This window comes from Pogoniulus pusillus, chromosome 37 (assembly GCF_015220805.1).
Source record: "Pogoniulus pusillus isolate bPogPus1 chromosome 37, bPogPus1.pri, whole genome shotgun sequence".
In the NCBI taxonomy this organism is placed as follows: domain Eukaryota; kingdom Metazoa; phylum Chordata; class Aves; order Piciformes; family Lybiidae; genus Pogoniulus; species Pogoniulus pusillus.
The window spans coordinates 3,696,609-3,709,549 of NC_087300.1; the positions used below are offsets into that span (position 1 = coordinate 3,696,609).

The 12,941-nt window shown below is 54.1% G+C and overlaps 1 long non-coding RNA gene across 1 annotated transcript in view; it reads left to right on the forward strand.

Moving 5' to 3' along the window:
- Positions 1-266: 266 nt before the first annotated feature.
- LOC135190907 (uncharacterized) overlaps positions 267-12,941 on the forward strand; it is a 34,242-nt gene continuing 21,567 nt past the window's right edge. Inside the window, exons 1-2 of the long non-coding RNA XR_010308671.1 lie at positions 267-360; positions 5,418-5,526. This is a non-coding gene — a long non-coding RNA (uncharacterized LOC135190907). The remainder of the gene's footprint in view (positions 361-5,417; positions 5,527-12,941) is intronic.

Genomic DNA, 12,941 nt, shown 5'->3' on the forward strand with positions numbered 1-12,941 from the left:
CCCCTTGTTCTGTCCCTGGGTGCCTGGCAGCAGAGCCCAACCCCACCTGGCTACAGCCTCCCTGCAGGTAGTTGTAGACAGCAATGAGCTCTGCCCTGAGCCTCCTCTGCTGCAGGCTAAACAAACCCAGCCTCAGCTTCCACCCACTGCCCCTTGTCCTGGCACTGGGCATCACCCAGCAGAGCCTAGCTCCAGCCTCCTGCCACTCACCTTGCACATCTTTTCTCTTGTTCTGTTCACAGATTGCATCAGTTTGAAAGGGACCCTCAAAGGTCATTTTGTCCACCCCCCCTTCAGTGAGCAGGAACAGTATCACCTGATACCAGGCAGAAGAAACCTTCAGCCAAGGCTGTGTTACAGGTACCCAGGACCTAATATTGCTCTCTGCTCCTGTGATTCATCTCTACTCTTTGCATAGGCAATGAGGTTTAAAGCAGCCTCTGCCACCATCAGCATCACTGAGGCTTGATTTGTTTCAGCAAGAGCACAACACTTTTTCTTTTATCCCAAGGAAAAAGTCCTACTGGGATGGGATTAAATCTTCACCCCCTTTGAACACTTCATTCTGACTGGAATGCAAAGGATCCCTGCAGCCCATGGCACTGGTCCCAGGCAGCAGGCTGAGGGTGGAAGTTGTGTGCTGCCTCCAAAATATTTTCAATTGCCAAACAAAAAGTGGGGAGAGAGGGCCTTAAATGATGAGAAAATAACATTGCTTGAATGAATGTGTCAGCCCTGATGGATGCTTTGTGCTGCTCAGGGTTTTGAAAGGGCTCTGATGGGTAAGGTATTGCCAGGTGAGATTTACCTACAGCCCATGGCTTCTAGTCAGCAAAATCATCCATGAAAACCTATCCCTCACTCCACCCTGACTTGCAGAGAATATTGAATCAAGATAAAGACCTGGAGGGCCACATACCCAAAGGTATTTTGGCATCTGAGTCCCATTCATTTCGATGCAAGTTCTGGCACTTTTGGGCAGTAGCTTTGATTTACTCAAGGGAAGGAGGGGTCAGACCTTAGCCCCAGCTCACACAGTGCACACAGGCAGGTGAGGAGAGTCTGGGCTGTGGACAGAGCTGGCCAGCCCTGCCTGCAGCCCCTGGTCTGTGAGGAGCAGAGCTCCTGGAGGTCCCCTGCTGGGGCTGGTGGCTGCAAGGGCTCTGGGTGCCTGCTCTGCTGTGCTTTGCCAAGTGCAGTCTTTCAGCCTGTCTGTCTGTCATCATTTCAGGGCGTTCACAGGCATGTGCTGCCACACACTCCTCTTCCTCCCAGAGCAGAGAGTGACCTACATACAGGGGTGCTAAAGCCTGGAAGGAGCTGGACTGTGTAAAATGGGTTGCATAAGGGTTCGACTCGGCAGTGCCCTGCCTCTTTCCACCTGGGCACACTCGTTCTTGGGTGGGGACTGTGCTTACATGAGCATCTTTCCCTCTTCCTCCACTCCCTCCTCCCCTCCCCAGCCCTGGCTGGGTGCTGATTCATGGCACTGACCCACAGAGCAGCCACTTCTCAGTGCCTGGGGCCAAAGAAGGGAGTGAAAGAGAAAGCAGAAGGCTAAGCTCACAGTGTGCACGCTGGACAAATCCTGTCTCCTGGCCCTTGGAAGTAGCTGCTGATGGCCATGGAGGTGAGGCTGGATTGTTGCCTTCAGGCCAAGTGAGACCTGGCAGAGCTGTGGCCAGTGCTGCTCCAGCCTGGCTCTGCTGGAGGAAAAACAGCTTTTGAGACCCTGCAGAGCTGCCTCTGAGCTGAGAGGCTGTTCTTTATCTTCCTTTTGTCTCTCAACGTCAGGATGGACTTTCTTTGCTCGCTCTTCTTTCTCTGGCACAGGGAAGGAATGTGCACTGAGAAGAGGATATAAATAGAGAGCATTGAGTGTTCTTGAGGGAGGAGAGTGGCTGCAGATGTGCCTGGCAGGTGAGGACCAGCTCACTGAAGGCCCAGGCTTGGATTCCTTCTCAGTTCTAGTGCATTCTCACCCTAAACTTCAGTGGAATCACCAGAACCATGAATGGTGGGAAAGGCCTTTATGTCGAGGCAAGGAAGTCACAGAACCATAACATGCTTTGGGTTGGAAGGGACCTTAGAGACCATCAGTTCCACCCCTCCTGCCTGCCATGAGCAGGGACACCTCCCAGCAGCCCAGGCTGCTCCAGGTCTTGAACATCTCCAGGGAGGGAGCATCCACAGCCTCCCTGGGCAGCATGTTCCAGTGTCTCCCCACCCTTCCCTGTCAAGAACTCCTTCCTAATCTGCACTCTCAGCCTCCCCTCTCCCAGCTCAAAGCCACTGCCACTTGTCCTGTCACTACAAAGCCTTGTAAGAAGTCCCTCCCCAGCTCTTCTGTAACCCACTTCATCTACTGTAAGTCTGCTCTAAGGTCTCCCTGGAGCCTTCTCTCCTCCAGGCTGAACAAAACCCTGGAGGAATGTTGCTAGTGGGTGCTTTATATGGCCAGGGAAGAAAAACCAGCCTGAGAAGAGATGAGGCTGTGTTCTGTGTAAAGCTCTTCAGAGGCTGAGCTGAGTGTTTGCTGTTTGAACAGGCAGCATTTGAAAGCCAGGGCTTCCTCCCCAGAAGATAAGTGAGGTTTTCATTTGCAACTTGCAGTATCTACACTCAGCCAGCTGCCAGGAGCTGGGTCCCTCTGAGCCCAGCAGTGGGGGTGATGGAGGGAGGCTCTGCCTGCCTGCTGCAGCTTCTCCCTCTGCCTGTTCCTCCCCTCCCCAGCTGCCAAAAGCTGCCAATCAAAGAAGCTGTGGGAAGGAGCACCCTGGAGTCCTGGCTGGTTTGAGACCAAAATGGATTTCAAAGTCACTCCCACCCTGCTGACCCAGTCATGAAACGTGGAAGGCTGTGGGGTCATGATCTCTACCCTCATGTTTCATCCCACTGCCCATCCCCAGCATGTCAGAGCCTTTTCCAGGTAAAGCAGTCACAAGAGAGATGTCTCCACAGACCCAGTGGCATCAGGGTTAAAGCTCAGCTGTGCACTTTTAGGTTTTCCTTTCATCTGTCAGGATCTTTTTAGGAGGTTTTTGATCGTTTAAAGTCCAAGGAGTTCACTTTCTTGCTGGCCAGAGTTTGCTGCCCTGTGTCCTTAAAGCCTTTAGCAAAGAGGTGCTGCTTGCTTTAGTGCAGGACAGCAGAGCAAGCACGGGGAGAAGCACACTGCACCAAGGAGCTGGTGCTGGAGCTGCAGCCCCCAGCCCTGGCTCTTGGGCTTGGTGGACGATGCTGCTTCTCAGCTGTTCAGCCCAGTCAGACTGCATCTCTGCAGCTGAGTTCTGCCTCTGGGGGTGAGAACTGACCTGCCCTGGGAGGGTTTTTTTGGTGGCCACACAGACTGCAGTCAGTGCAGAAGGGGGTTGGTGACCATCCTGGGAGGAGTGCAGCGCTGGCTGGAGGCTGGCTGGGTTTGGGTGACCACTCTGCTGCTGCTCTGCAGGTGCAGCTGGCTTCAGCAGCTCTGCTCCTTGGCCAGGGTGGGAAGATGAATGGTTTGTGCTGCTCAAAGGGTCGAGTTCCTCCTTAGGTAACTTTAAACTCAGTCATGCTTGACTGTGCTTGCACAGAGCTGGTGAGGTGCCCTGGAAGCTGGTGCTGCCTCATTGACTCTGCGCGGCGCTGACTCTGCTTCTGCAGCAGCAGGCAGGGCTCTGCCTGAGCCTTTCTGCAGATCTGCTGCCAGCACAGGGCAGGGTTTCAGCGTGAGAAATGAGAATGATTTGGGTGAGAGCCCAGCAGAACCTCACCTCCCCACTGCCAGGATTGATGGTGCTCTCCTCACAAAGCCTGTGTGCCAGGCTGCTGTGGCGCAGTGGCTGGCATCGCTCGGGGCTCACTCACCCTGCCCAGGGCACACCAGGTCCCTGCTGTGCCAAGCAGTGAGCTGGGGCTTGCAAAAGAAGGGGTGAGGTGGTGGCAGCCCTCCCAGGGCAGTGCTTGCAGCCTCTGCACTGGGGGAAAGAGGTCCTGTTGGTCCAGTGAGACTTGGCCAGGCTGGAGAGGTGGACAGAGAGAACCTCGTGGAGGTCAACAAAGGCAAATGTAGGATCCTACCCCTGGGGAGGAGCAACCTCCTGCACCAGTACAGGAGAGGGGTGGCCTGCTGGGGAGCAAGTAGCCCTTGGAGCCAGGAAGGCAAATGGGGTCCTGGGATACATGTGGCCAGCAGGTTGAGAGAGGTTCTCCTCCCACTCTGCTCTGCTCTGGTGAGGCCACAGCTGTAGTATTGGGTCCAGTTCCAAGTTCTCCAGTGCAAGAGGGACAGGGAACTACTGGAAAGAGACCAGTGGAGGTTCTGAAGATGCTGAGGGGCCTGAAGCATCTCTGTGAGCAGGAAAGGCTGAGAGCCCTGGGGATTTTGAGCCTGGAGAAGAGAGCCCCAGAGGGGATCTGAGCAATGCTCAGCAAGAGCTGAAGGGTGGGGGACAAGAGGATGAGGCCAAACTGTTCTCAGTGGTGCCCAGTGACAGGACAAGGGGCAGGGGGCACAAACTGGAATCCAGGCCATTCCATCTCAGCAGGAGGAGGAACTTCTTTGTTGTGAGGGTGCTGGAGCCTTGGAGCAGGCTGCCCAGAGAGATTGTGGAGTCTCCTTCTCTGCAGAGCTTCCAACCCCACCTGGCCATTGTGACCCTGGGCAAGCTGCTGTGGGTGCCCCTGCTGGGCTGGATGATCTCCAGAGCTCCTTTCCAGCCCCCACTATGCTGTGGTGCTCTGAACCCTCTGACACATGCCCCCTTTTTTTGTTTTAATGGCTGTGTTGCAAAGCCAATCTCTGAAGATCAAAATGTAGCCAGCCCAACCAGTCAACTCCTCTCCCTGCACTGACCTTGGGCTGTGATTGAAGCTTCCAACACTTCCAGGCAAACACTTTCTGCCTGGTGTCTAAGGAAACTGGGCCTTTTCCTGCTTAGCTTAAGCTACTCACTGAAATACTGAACAAAAAGAGTGGAGGGTGGGGGGAGAAAAATCCTTTCAGGGAAGCACAAGCCACATAGCAAGCCACTACCAATCTATTATTGATAAATTAGTGTCAGCATGAAGAGTCATGCAGTGTTTGGCAATAATGCTCCAGCCTTAGCTATTAATAAGTGCAGTAATATTAATGCCTAAATAACCTTTTTCACAGCAAGGCTTTCCCAAGGGTTGGGTAAAACTCCTGCTCCTTGCACTTCGTGTCCAGTCCCTTCCCCATCTGCCCTTGCAGGGGGCACTGGGTGCAGCATCTCACTGCTTGCAGCACCAAAGCACCTCTGAGCTGCTGCTGCTGCTGCTGCTGCTGCTGCTGCTGCTGCTGCTGCTGCTGCTGAATTGCCTGGAGGATTCCCACCCTCCCCCAAGCCAGGACCAGAGGGCTTCATTGTTTTTAATGGCCTTTAAGTTCTTAATTCCATACTTCTCTGCAGGGAACTGGCTGCCCACAGGCTGGAGGGGAAGGCAGAGAGAGGTGCCTGTATCCTGTGAAGAACTTTTGGTCTTCTGTTGCCCTCTGGGTGGGTTTCAGAGCAGCCCAAGGTAAGTGAGTGCCTGGGTGTGCTGGGCAGAGGAGCTGGCTCTGTATGAACTTCATCCAGGCAGCCCTGGCTGGGCTGCTTCTGGGGTTTGCTGTGGTGGTTCTGTGGTCTTGCTTGTTTGTGAGTTGGGCAGAAATGGTTCCTGGCACAGAAGGCTGAGTTCAGTGCAGTAAACTCAGATCCAGACACAGTTGGCCCAGACACAACCCCGTGCTGGGCTGCAGCAAGAGCAGTGTGGGCAGCAGGGCAAGGGAGGGGATTCTGCCCCTTGGCTCTGCTCTCCTCACACCCCACCTGCAGTCCTGGGGGCAGTTCTGGAGCCCCCAGCACAAGCAGCACATGGAAGTGTTGGAGCCAGTGCAGAGGAGGCCACCAAGATGCTGAGAGGGCTGCAGCAGCTCTGCTCTGAGCACAGGCTGAGAGAGTTGGGGCTGTGCAGGCTGGAGAGGAGAAGGCTTTGAGGAGACCTTGGAGTGGCCTTGCAGAATCTCAAGGGGCCTACAGGAGAGCTGGGGAGGGACTATTGACAAGGTCTGGTAATGAGAGGAGGAGGAGGAGGAGGAGGAGGAGGAGGAGGAGGAGGAGGAGGAGGAGGAGGAGGAGGAGGAATGGGTTTGAAGTGGCAGAGAGGAGACTGAAAGTGGATGTTAGGAAGAAGTTGTTTGCAGTGAGGGTGGTGAGAGACTGGCACTGGTTGCCCAGGGAGGCTGTGGAGCACAGAAGCACTGAATGTGATCCTTGATCTTTGATCACATTGGGTGCTTCTGTGCTCCACAACCTCCCTGGAGGTGTTCAAGGCCAGGTTGGATGAGACCTTAAGCAACCTGTTGTAGTGGGAGGTGTCCCTGCCTATGGTGAGGGGCTGGAACTGGCTGAGCCTTGAGCTCCCTTCCAACCTAACCCATTCTGTGACTATGATTCCATGATGCAGACTTGCAAGAGGTGGGCAGTGGTGACTTTTGGGTCTAGGTTGGGGGAGCTTTTGCATCAGAGATGGAGCATGCTGCAGGCACCCAGTAGTGAGAGCTGAGCAAACTGTGCCATGGAGAGGCACAGGTTTCACTGACCAGCAGCACCTCCCTGCTGCCCCAGCTCCTGCCTCCTGCTCTTTGCTGGGTGGAAGCCCCTGTACATGATGCTGTTGGGTACCATGATGCTATCAGCTAGCAAAACAAAGCTGTGCAGCTTGGCTGATGCCTTGAACCCTGCCACTTGCAGAGCTTTCAGGTCCTCACTGCTGGAATTTGGCCACCAGGTCTTGCAGCTTGAGTTGCTGCGTTTCACAGGCAAGGGTAGGTCAGCTCAGACCTGTGTTTTATGAGGAACCTTCGAGCCTGCAGGCTGCTTGTTGCTGTTTTTCTTTCTTAATTGGCTCTGAGTGCCTGTGTGTGATGTACATGTGCCTGCCTCCCTCATCAGCAGCACCCCTGGTATTCAGCAGAGTAATTAGAACATCTAAATCTTCCCTATATGTCATCCAGACTTTGGAAAATTAACTGTGATTGCTGGCACCAGCCTGCAGACGTGCCAGATCCCACCCCAGCTCCTTGATAAGCATAATTGCTCCTCATTGTTCCTCTGGAAGGCCTTGTGCTTGCTGCCATGCCTGAGCTCCTTCCTGCTCCCCATTATATCAGCACCGAGTTAAGTGACTTTGGCTTGCCTTGGCTGGGGGAGGGTTGGTGAGGAGCTGCACACAACTGAACCCAGAGCTGCTGCTTCTTCATGACTGAGCAAACAGAAGTCCTGGGTTTGGGGCAAGGCCTGTTTAGAAGGGGCTGTGGTGATAGAATGAGGGGCAGTGGTTTGGAAGTGGAGCAGGGGAGATTGAGGTTGGACATCAGGAGGGTGTTCTGCACAGTGAGGGTGGTGAAACACTGCAACAGGCTGCCCAGGGCTGTGGTTGAGGTCCCATCCCTGGAGACATTCAAGAGGAGACTTGATGTGGCCCTGGGCAGGCTGCTCTATGGGGTGACCTCATTGCTGTCTGCAGCTGCCTGCAGGGAGGCTGTAGCCAGGTGGGGTTGGGCTCTGCTGCCAGGCAGGCAGCAACAGAAGGAGGGGACACAGCCTCAAGCTGTGCCAGGGGAGGTCTAGGCTGGATGTGAGGAGGAAGTTGTTGGCAGAGAGAGTGATTGGCATTGGAATGGGCTGCCCAGGGAGGTGGTGGAGTGGCTGTGGCTGGAGGTGTTGCAGCCAAGCCTGGCTGGGGCACTTAGTGCCATGGTCTGGTTGGTTGGGCAGGGCTGGGTGCTAGGTTGGGCTGGCTGAGCTTGGAGCTCTCTTCCAGCCTGCTTGGTTCTGTGATTCTAGTTGGAGGTGTCTCTGCTGCCTGCAGGGAGGGGTTGGCCAAGATGCCCTTTGAGAGAGTCCCTTCCAACCCAGTGCAATCTGTGAATCTGAAGTCGTTCCAAGGGAGGTTTAGGCTGGACAAGAGGAGCAATTCCTTCACTGTAAGAGTGGCCAGGCACTGGCACAGGCTGCCCAGGCAGGTGGTGGAGTCACCACCCCTGGAGGTGTTTGTGTGGCGTTTGGGTGAGGAGCTTAGGCTGCTGCTCTGGCAGCTGTGTGCAGGGAGCTGTTAGGTTCTGGCTGCACTCCATGGTCCTCAGGACATTTCCAACCAGGCAAGTCTATATTAAAACAAAATGTTAAACCTGGGATCTTCAGAGGCAGGTGGTCTGGGGGTGCTTGGCTTTGTGCCTCACCCCACAGGTCAGTGTCCTCTCTGCAGTCTGAAGGTGCATTCTGAGTGCCATTGACTCTCCATCCATCTGCCTGTGGCTGTGTTGATGACCTGCCGTGGGAAGGTGCCAATTCCAGTAGCAAAGTGGTCCCAGGAGAGGCTAAGGAGCAGGTATTGATTGTTACAAGTTTCTTGTTAAGTGAGTGTGACATTGATCACTTAGCCATTTCCTGACCACAGGGTGAAGAAATACAGAATTTGTCTTTCTGAAGCTTTATTTTCCTCCCCCTCATCCTCCTCCTCCTCCCCCTCCTCCTCCTCCTCCTCTTCCTCCTCCTCCTGGTGGTAGAGGCACTGTCCCTGGAGGTGTTCAAGCAAAGCCTGGATGAGGCACTTAGTGCCATGGTCTGGTTGACTGGCTAGGGCTGGGGGATAGGTTGGACTGGATGAGCTTGGAGGTCTCTTCCAACCTGCTCAATTCTATGATTCTATGATTCTATGATTCCTCCCTTTCTCCTGGCATGCAGAGAGCAGCACCACCTCCTACCTTCCCTGCCTGCCTGCTGCCCAGATGTCTTTCCCATCTCTCCACCCCCTGGAGGGTACTGAGCCTCTCCCAACATTCCCAAACCAGATGATCTTTAAAAGAGAAGCACCAAGGAACTCACTTTGCTCACAACTTCACTGCCTGGCATCACTAAGGACATCTCAGCATTGTGGATGCCCTGCTCCCTGCTTTCAGGAGCTGTTTAAGTATAGATCTTGGACAACATCCTTCATTTTTGCTCTCCCAAGTTCCCCAGCATGGCTCACCACGAGAACTGGTTGCTGTCTCCTGCTGATGCAGCAGGGTGGAGTAGCAGGCAAGCAGGATGAGGAGCCTGGGGCAGCATCCAAGCACAGGGTGGCATTGACCAAGGAAGGGGAGAGCTGAGGAGTGTCAAGGACCTCCCTGAGGAGCACCAAGAACGTGGTAGTTGTGAGGAAACTCACAAGGGGAGGCAAGGGTGGAATCTCCAGGGGGGAAGTGCAGTGCTCTGGTGTCTCTCTGCTCTCACTGCACCTCCCAGGTGCTCTCACATGGCTCAGAGGTTACCATATGGCTCTGGTGGTGCCCCCTGGGTCAGAGTTAATGAGCCTGGCTGCAATTCCAGGGATTCTCCCCTCAGTGGCTGCTTTCTCTGTGCTTTGAGCCATCGAGTTTATTAGTGCTTGCTCCACTGTTTACCCAGGAGATGACTCGAGAGGAAAGGTTGGTGGGGGCTGCAGTTTTCCCCCACCATGAGCAGCAGAAGCTCTGGGATTTGTGCAGAGCTGCTGCACCTCCAACAAGCAGCCCAGTTCTGGGACCAGCCCAGCTGCTGGGGCTGTCTAATGTCACTGGAAAATGGAGCAGCATCTTCTCCTGCTGCCACTTTGCTGAAGCCATGCAGGACAGATGGATCCATGCTCCCAAAAAGCTTTCAGAGTTGAGGTTCACAGGATCACAGAATGGGAAGGGTTGGAAGGGACCTTTGAAGATCAATTCAGTCTAACCCCTCCTGCCAGAGCAGGATCACCCAGGGCAGGTCACACAGGAAGACATCCAAGTGGGTTTGGAATCTCTCCAGAGGAGGAGACTCCACAGCCCCTCTGGGCAGCCTGCACCCTCACAGCAAAGAATTTTCTCCTCATATTGAGGTGGAAGTTCCTGGGTCCCAGTTTGTGTCCATTGCCTCTTGTCCTATCCTAGGACACCACTGAAAAGGGCCTGGCCCCTTCTTCTTGACATGAGATTCTTCCATCCCAAAGCAATGTGGTATCCAAAAATCCCTCTGGCTCCACTTCTGTGTGAGTTTGTGATGTGCTAGCAGGTGGGGACACCAGAGCCACTAACTTCATCTCTGCTCTTCATGGGTTTCTCAGTGAATGCACTGGGGGGGGAACAAAATGGGATGTCAGTCAGTGGGAAGGGAGAGGCCATTTCCCAGCTTACATTAGCTGGCAATAATTGCTCTGAGAGCAGAGGTTTAAGCTCAGGATTTCATACAGAAGCATCCCTCTCCAAGCAGGTTTCCAGTGATGTCCCTTCTCACCATGCTGGCCAATCCTCAAGTGCTGCAGTGGAAGTCTTCTTAAACCCAAACCCCCAAAGAAGGTCTGGCAGCAGCCAAGGGCACCTCCTGCAGCCTGCCCCCTTGCCCAGGGAGGGATTTCAGCCCAGCATGAATTAGAACCATAGAATCAGTCAAGGTTGGAAGGATCATCCAGTTCCAAAGTCCCTGCCATGGGCAGGTCCCATCCCTGGAGACATTCAAGGTCAAACCTGATGGGGCCCTGAGCAAGCTGCTGTAGCTGGCAGTGTCCCTGCTGAATGCAGAGGGGTGCACAAGATGACCTTTGAGGGTCCCTTCTGTGATTCTGTGAGTGGCCATGCAGCTTCCCTCTCTCCATCCTGCTGGCTGGGACTGTGCCACTGAGATGAAGTGATCAGCTGCAGCTGCCTGGCAAATACCTGTGTCCTGGGTTAGGGTGGATCCCTCCCCCAGTAGAGTAAACTCATAGAAGCTGTTCAAGGCAGGACTGGACGTGGCACTTGGTGCCATGGTCTAGCCTTGAGCTCTGTAGTAAAGGGTTGGACTTGATGATCTGTGAGGTCTCTTCCAACCTTGGTGATACTGTGTGATACTGTGATACTGTGATACTGTGAATGGTTTAGGTTGGAAGGGACCTCAAAGATCACCCAGTTCCAACCCCCTGCCATAGGCAGGGACACCTCCCACTAGAACAGGTCACAGCATCATAGAATCACAGAATCAGTCAGGGTTGGAAGGGACCACAAGGAGCAGCCAGTCCCAACCCCCCTGCCATGCCCAGGGACACCCTACCCTAGAGCAGGCTGCACACAGCCTCAGCCAGCCTGGCCTCAAACACCTCCAGCCATGGGGCCTCAACCACCTCCCTGGGCAACCCATTCCAGCCTCTCACCACTCACTGAGAACACCCAGGCAGCAGCACCCCCCCAACCCCTTTGCCTCAACCATTGTATCTGCACAACACAAAGGTCAATTGAATTCATTCCAGTCCAAAAGTGAAGTTCTCTGATTGATTGAAGGTTCTTCTTTAGCACTTGAAATGAATGTGTTGGTTTTGCTTGATGGAATGCTTTAAAGGGCCATTATGAAATAGCCTTTTCTGAGAGAGTTCATTTCTTTACATCATTTTTCTTTCCCTTAATTTTTGTGGAACACAATTATGCCTTTTTTTTCCCCCCTTCTTCTTTCCCCTCACCTCCTTTTCTACATCATTTTCCCCCCTCTCCCTCCCCAGTGGATAGCAAGCAGCATTATTTAAAGGGACACAGGCATATGATGGATACAGTGGATGGAAGATGAGATGGATCCATCCATCTCAGCCTTTCAATGGCTCTCATTACTCACTTTGATTTCAGGCTCTTGTTTTCATGGGGAGCAAAGCTGGAAGGCAGTGGGATGCTCAGATCCCAGCACAGAATGGTGTTGGGTTGATGGTTGGAGTTGATCACCTTGGAGTGATCATCCTTAGTGATTCTGTGAGTCAAGGCACCTTCCCCACACTCATGCTGGGAAGAGGGGGAGGTGTGGGGGTCCTTGGGGCTGCCAGCCCCCGTTTAGAATAGAATCATAAAATCAAGCAGGCTGGAAGAGAGCTCCAAGCTCAGCCAGTCCAACCTAGCACCCAGCCCTGCCCAACCAACCAGACCATGGCACTAAGTGCCCCAGCCAGGCTTGGCTGCAACACCTCCAGCCACAGCCACTCCACCACCTCCCTGGGCAGCCCATTCCAATGCCAATCACTCTCTCTGACAACAACTTCCTCCTAACATCCAGCCTAGACCTGCCCTGGCAGACCTTGAGGCTGTGTCCCCTCATTCTGTTGCTGGCTCCCCTGCTCCAGCCAGCACTGTTCTGTCCTACTACAGGTCAGCAGAGTAATTCACAGCATCACAGCACCATGCAGGCTGCCAAAGCTTCTCAGGAGCACCAAGGCCAACCTAGAACCCTGCTCTACAAGATTCACCTTAAACCATATCCCTGAGCACCACATCCAGACCAGCCTTAAACACATCCAGCGTTGGTGACTCCACCACCTCCCTGGCAGCTCATTCCAGTGCCTCTGGGCATGGTTGTGGCACTCACCTGAGTGCTGCGTAATCATCTTCCCAATGAATCCCTCTGCCCTGATTTGCCTGGGCACTGGGAAGAGATTTGCTGCCCATTTGTAGAGTGCTGCTGAGGAGGGGAAATGGGGACAGAAGAGAGAATGCTGCCATGTGAGGTTGAGTGGCAGCTCCCTGCTTGGGGGAGGCTGCTGCAGTCTTTAGAACTCCTGAGGAAGTGATGGTAATGAAAGGCTGCACCCAGCTGAATCCAGGCTGCAGTGAAGTGCTGGCACTTGAGGCTAATGCAGAGCCAGAAGCAAACAGGAGCCCAAGGCTGGCAGGGTAAGTCTCACCTTTTGGAGCAAGTTATGCCAGCATTGTCCCCATCTAAAGGCATCTGGAGAAAAGCAGCCTGAGGGGAGCTTCTCAGTGCTGGTTGATGGCTAAAGTGTGGGGGGCAAGAGACTGGGGCCAGGCTCTTCTCAGTAGTGCCCAGCAACAGACAAGGGCAGTGGGCACAAACTGGAATCCAGGAGGTTCCATCTCAGCAGGAGGAGGAACTTCTTTGGTGTGAGGGTGCTGGAGCCCTGGAGCAGGCTGCCCAGAAAGG